Consider the following 7092-nt stretch of genomic DNA (forward strand, 5'->3'; position numbering starts at 1 on the left):
CCTGCTCTACTTCTCTAGCCAGCTCATTCCTCACCTGTTGTACTTACTGTGGTCAAGTCTGTTTGAGCTGACTGATTTGATCCCATATTTCACATATTAAAACAGAAACAGACCTGCAGCTCTTGGCACTCCCTTCTGCCTGCAATCACTTCTCCCACTCCGGTTCTGCCACCACATAGATACAGCAGTGACAGGCAGGTTCAGTGCATAACATTCTTCTTAGTTTTGGAACTCACTTTTCAGAGAAAATAATAAGAGAGTGGAAAACACAGTATCTTAGAAGATAACTGACACTTTCCAGGTAAGTAAAATGTTTGATTTTAAGCATAGGACACACACAGTAACTCTCCTGACCTGCATCTTCAACCTCTTACCTTTACTTCTGTTAGGTAGGGGGCAGAAAGAAGCACATCACTTTTATTCTCCCTGATGTAATTAAAAAATAAATCAAGGCTCTGACTCACATTTCACAGGGGATAGCAGAACTTGAAGCTCTCCAAGTCCCACCTCACAGCAGTATCTGAACTGACCTTACAGTAATCCTTGAAATACAACTCACAGCCTCTGGATGAATGTAAATCGTTACCAACTGCAGAATTTGTACGAATGCTGTGAACTTCAGCAGTCCTGGCTTAATTATCTACAAACCTGAAGAAGTGGTTACACAATTGAATACTGCCATCAGAAGTGCTGGTCCCACTCCTTTCCCTGTCCAGGGCCATGCGTTCACAGGGAGCTGCTCTGCATGAAGCCTCACTATTTGTTTGGGTGCATTGGTACTGGGGCATGGCGCACAGCTGAGGCAGAAAACACTGCATCCACAAGCATGCAGGCAATGGAATCAAATATGGTTGCCAATCCTTTAGTTCAGAACAATCCAGCTTTTCAGAACAGGGCTTTGGTTTTAAAGGGGAGATAAATGAATTTCCATTCTCCCTAAAATATATAGGCAATGTATAGCCTTTAGTGTTAATACTTGTAAAAGCAACAATTACCTATCATGCATACCTTTCATCAGCAGACAACAAAATGATCTGCCACGAGAAAGGATGGCATTTTTCTCTCTTAACTTATGGGGAAACTCACGGGAAGGTAATGAGAATGCTCCATAAATACCAAACATATTCAAAAAGAAAATGAGACCTCCCCACTAAATTTTTCACCTATTAAGGCACATTTCTTTCATCCTCTTAACCATCCCATGAAGGATAGTTGTCTACTTTAAAGACAGTTGGGACAGGAAGAAAAACTTCAGTTTGGATGGATAACTGTAGGAAGATAGAAGAAGAGCTTAAATCAAAAGCAAATTCTCAAGAATAGAGAGAAAGGTGGATTGGAGATGGAAAGAAGAAAGCCCCAGCTGTAGCAACACCTGCATACCTGTTCTAGCCTTTTATTTTGGGCCATTTCCTGACACAAGAATAACAGAAAGTGCAATTCAGTTGGTTTCAGTTTTTTATAGTGAGTGTACAGAGATTAGAATAAAGGGTGACTGAGTGTGGACGTGTTTTCTTTTGAAGTGTGGAGAACAACAATGTTCAAAGTGCATGCTGAGTTCTTCATGCTTGTGAAGGACCTTTCAGTAATCAGAAAGTGTAAATGTTTTTTAAATACTTATAAATTCCTGGGACTTGGTCTTTGATGTCCCACTTTGTGGCAAATAGAAACAAACTACTATTATTTGTGTGATATTCAAGAGAAAAGAAAGCGAAAACAATTAAAGCAGTCTTTCATTGCATGACATACTTTAGGGCCAAACAGTTCAGAGTTTACTAAGTAAATAGACACACAAAATTCTAATATTTATTTCCTTTTTGTTTTCCCTATTTTGTGAAAAAACATTTGAGAAACCATTTTCCCCCTATATCTGCACAAACTGAAAGGTATAATTTCTCTGACTCTTTTGTATGTCGAGAACACAGTTTTGGGGGTGTCTGGAACTATTCCTGGATTTTCTGTATCTGTTGAATTCAATGCATTATTTCTGCAGAAATAACAATACAATGAAAAGTGTCAGAAATGTTGCAAGGCTTCAGTGTGGTGCTCATGCAATAAGAACCAAAGAACATGAGTCTGAGTCAACTCTAATCTCATGAGAATATACCACAAAAGTTTTAACTAACTTTTCTCACTGTTTAGACAACTTGAGATGCAGTCATCTTCCAAATTACTGGCTGTGTGACTAAGAAGCAGAGCAGTGGCTCCCAGGAATCTGACAGCAGTACAAACAAAACCACATTCCATTCCCTATTTGCTGCATTATAAAAGCAGAACCAACTTTGCCTTTCTGGAAAAAGAAATAAACCTAGATCTCAGGTCTTCGTACCAGAGCTAAAGGGCAGATGATACTGAGCTGCAATAGTGCAGTACAATATATGCTACAGCATGATGCACGATGCAGATATTGGACTGTACCATAATAATTTGTCATGAATCTGCTAAACCCTATCAACAAAACCAGTAGATCTCCATGGTTTCTTCAAGGTTTCTGCTTTGTGGTCCTGACAAGTTGTCTTCTCACTGAATCTACAAAGTGACTTTCAAAACATGAGTTCAAAACGTTTTACTAATAACCAGCAGACTGTAATGCAGGAAGAAAGTTTTCTAGGCATTTTACAAACACATCATGGTGAAAGAGAATGGGCTGTCTGGAGAGTATATGAATCAAACACTGGATTTCTTCAAGAACAAGTTTGACAGGAATAACACAGATGAAGTTTGCCCTGCATTGGGAGGCAAATATACTGGCTGACTTTTTGAGGGCCTTTTCAAGACTCCGATGCTATGACTTTGAGAAATCAAATGACTTCTTTCAGTGATTCCTCCTGGGAGTTTAGGACAGACCTAACCACACAATTTCCTAGCAGAAAATTGTAAGTCATATATCTTCCTTCCACTCTGCAGTTACACTAAAACTGCAGCACAAGATTTGCACAGTTCCTTTCACATTACTACTTCTGAGACTCTTTATCACCACCCCAATGGCATTTCTATTAATTATTCACTTCTTTGTTCTCCTCTATAATGTTGCCTTTCATAATCAAGTTACAAACATTCTATTACAATTTATCACTGGAGTTTTGCTGAAAGAAACTCTTACAAATGCAAAAAGCATTTAGTTGTGATATTACTTCGGAAATAATCAAACAGAACCAAGGAATTCATTAGAGTAGAGACAGATCTGCCTTCAACACTTCTCATCTTATGGCCTTTCTAGCATCCTTCACTCTGGCCTTGGCAAATTTAATTCTGCCTAATAGTCCCACATGCTCTTCAAAATGTATTTTTTCTCCCCGCTTCTTTGCTTCTCTCAACTCCATGCATTTTTCCATTATTTTCTCTTCTGCACCCCATTAAAAATAGAAAAATACCATCATCTCCATTCTGATGGCAGAAGCCAGAAGCCACTGAGCTCCCACCTCTCTGTCCATATGTAACCAGAGATAGATTTTTTTCAGAACTGCAGGGAACACAAGGCCATTTGGATGTTCTGAACTTCTGAGTCATTTATTTGAACACAATGCACATGAAGAACAGCAGCACAAATCCAATCTGTGTGGCATCTTAGTACCGTGACTTTTATGCAGGCAGTGATTATCATGATAACTTTTTTCATACAACAAGTGCAGAAGTGCTTGAAACAGAGAGTACCTTGAAATAGAATGTGCCACTTCAAATAAAGAAGTGAATCAGAAACTTTAGTAGATAGTAAAACAATTTCAAGGGCAGCAACAATTTACAGAAAAAAAATCAATTTGCGGATGTGGGTTGGAAGGAGAAATAACCTTCTTTAGCCCTTACCCACAGAAAGCTAGGGAGCCACTACAAAGGATCAAATTCAGCTCTCCTTAAAATATGTCAATCCATACTTGAAGAGTGTAGACCCTCTGATAAACAAGAAGGGAGAACTGGTTCCAACAGACATGGAGAAGGCTGAGGTACTCGACAAGTTCTTTACCTCATTCTTCACTGGTAGCTAGGATTCCCACATCTCTCATGTCCGTGAACCTCTAGGCAGGGGTGTGGGTCCTTAAGGAACTGTCTGATGTGGTTGCCAAGACACTATCCATTATATTCAATGAATCACAGCTATCAGGTGAATTCCCTGATGACTGGGAAAAGGTAAACATTCCTTCCATTTTCAAGAAACCATGGTTCTACAAGTTAGCGAGCCTCACATATATGCCTGGAAAGATCACAGAGGGATCCTCCTGGAAGAGATGTTAAAGCACATGTGAGACAAGGAGGTGATCCAAGCCGGTAGCATGGCTTTGCCAAGGGCAAGAACAGTGCCTGCGCAGTCTGGTGGCCTCCTGTGATGAAGTGATGCATCAGTGGACAAAATAAGGGCAATAACATTTATCTAGACCTGTGAAAGGCCTTTGACTGATATATCACTCCTTTGAATTGGAGAGAGATGGATTTTAAGGCTGGTCAACTTGGTGGATAAAGAGCTGGCTCGGCAGTCACAGCCAGAGGGTTGTAGACAACGGCTCAATGTCCAGGTGGAAGTTGGTCATGAGTGGTACACCTCTTCAATGAAGAAAGACTGGAGGAGTTAGGCTTATTTAGCCTAGGAGAAAAAAAAAAATTCTGGGGGGACCTCACAGGACAGGACAAGGGGCAATGGTTTTGTACTAAAACAGTTGAGACTTCAGTTAGACATAAAGAAGAAATTATTTACTCAGAGACAGTGGAACAGACTGCCCAGATAAGCTGTAGATGCTCCATCCCTGGAGACATTCAAGGCCAGATTAGATGGGGCCCTAGGCAGCCAAATCTGATAGGTGGCAACCCTAATCATGATGCGAGAGTTGGAATAGATGATCTTTAAAGGTCCCTTTCAACCTAAGCCACTTCATGATTCTATTATTCTATACTACAATAAGAGACTGATAAACAAGCAGACAGTGTTAAGAACTATACAGGAATACAATTAAAAGAACATTGAAGACCAAGTTTAAAATATCACTACTTTGTGTCAGTGGCATGGTCAAATGGAAATGAAAACAAAGCCATATTTTATGAAATAAATATATTTTGGTAGTTAAAAGATAGAATTAGTATGCCTGTTATATGGCAGATTATGTCCAAAAACAACATAATTCCCTAGTGCACTTGCATATACTTGAAGGTTTAAGCAGGCTGCTTCAGATTTGACTGAGGAGACTCACAATATAGACTAAATTCAACTTTGGAGTCACTATAATTAAGTCTCCAAAATGTTATGAGCTTGCATCAAGGGCTAACAGTGTTATGATAGAGCAAATAATTTTATCATTCCTACTTGAAATGACTCCTGTTTTCCATAAACATGTAACAAGCACTAAAACTTAACTTACAAGGTATAAAAATGTCAAAGTTTCAATGTGACTTTTTATTTAAATGCAAAGTAAGTTAAAATTTAGTTTAAAATGCCTTCAGGCTAGTCAATAGCAGGGAAGGAATATAATAATTTCAAAATATGAAGTTACTCTTACAATGCAGATTTCGTTGTTTGACACGGATGCCTAAAGCAATAGCAAATTCATATTTCTATACAATATTTTTTTATATTAAGAATTGTTACTTATCCCACTATGGCCATTACTTTTCTAGTTGTGCATGAATTCTTTTAATGGAGGATTTCATAAAATCATGGAAAAGTATCATTTCTAGAAATAAAAAACCAGATTAGATATTTCTCTGTTCTTCAAACTCACCAAGAGATAGATTGTTCTTTAAATAGTTCATTGTACTTCATTGAAAAATTCTACATTGGAGACAGAAATTCATAGAATCACTATGGTTGGAAAAGACCTCCAAGATCATCCAGTCCAACCACTCACCTACCATAACCACCTTCCACCCTACTAAGTCATGTCCTTCAGTACATCTAAACTTCAACACTTCCAGAGAGGGTGACCCAACCACCAACCTGGGCAGCCCATTCCAGCCCTTGATCGCTCTTCTGGAGAAGAAATTCTTCCAAACATTCAACCTGAATCTCCCCAACACAACTTGAGGTCATTCCCTCTCATCCTATCACTTGTTAGACAAAAGAGGCTGATCTCTACCTTCACCAAAATCTCATTTCTGGTAGCTTAGAGAGCAGTAAGGTCTCCTCTGAGCCTCCTCTTCTCCAGACTAAACAATCCCAGCTCCCTCAGCCACTCCTCATAAAACTTGTACTCCAGACTCCTCATCAGCTTTGTTGCCCTTCTCTGAACACACTCCAGGGCCTGAATGTCTTTCCTGTACAGAGGGCCCAAAACTGAACACAGTACTCAAGGTGCAGCCTCATCAGTACTGAATACAGAGGGATGATCTCTTCCCTACTTCTGCTGGCTGCACTATCTCCTACGTATGCCAGCACACCAGTGGCCTTCTTGGCCACCTGGGCAAACTGCTGGCTCACGTTCAGCCGAGTGTCAACAAACATCTCCAGGACCAATTCTTCCACACAGTCCTTCAGCGACTCTGCACCAAGCCTGTAGCATTGCCTGGGGTTGTTGTTGCAGGACCTGGCACTTTGTCTTGTTCAGTTCAATGTTATTTTCTCTCACAGCATAGGAACCTCACTTCAGCAGGGCATCTACTAAGATGAGCACTAAGCCAACTTCATCTACTCTCTTATTCCCATCAACTTCCCCAGTAAAAATTTTAGTTGACAACTAAACTGTTTGACATATTTTTGGCTTTGAACGCTGCCAAAAGGTCACGCTTCCACAAAACCAAACAGTTACTGCATCCAGAGAGCTCATGCCTCCACCTCCTCTCAAATGCATTCAGTGAGGCCAGGGAGGGCTGCATTTCTTCAAAGAAATAAGCAATTATGAAGAAAATAATTTGCCTTTCTTCCCTCTGGGGTCCCCATTAATTTTTTACTATTTTTCTTTTAAATGCACCTCCAACAGAGGACCCCATCTAACTAAACCAGCCTGTAAATTAATAAATAAAAAATAACAGAAGGAAATCTACTCTTTATCTTTAGTCCAATTTCCAAAGTGAACTTGAATACGTTATTTTTACCCCGGCAGTCTCAAATTTGTTTCTCATTGTATTGATTAGTCATATTTGATGAAAGGCACTTGCAGGCACTGGATATATTTT

This window comes from Phasianus colchicus, chromosome 6 (assembly GCF_987193195.1).
Source record: "Phasianus colchicus chromosome 6, bPhaCol1.hap1.1, whole genome shotgun sequence".
Taxonomy (NCBI): Eukaryota; Metazoa; Chordata; class Aves; order Galliformes; family Phasianidae; genus Phasianus; species Phasianus colchicus.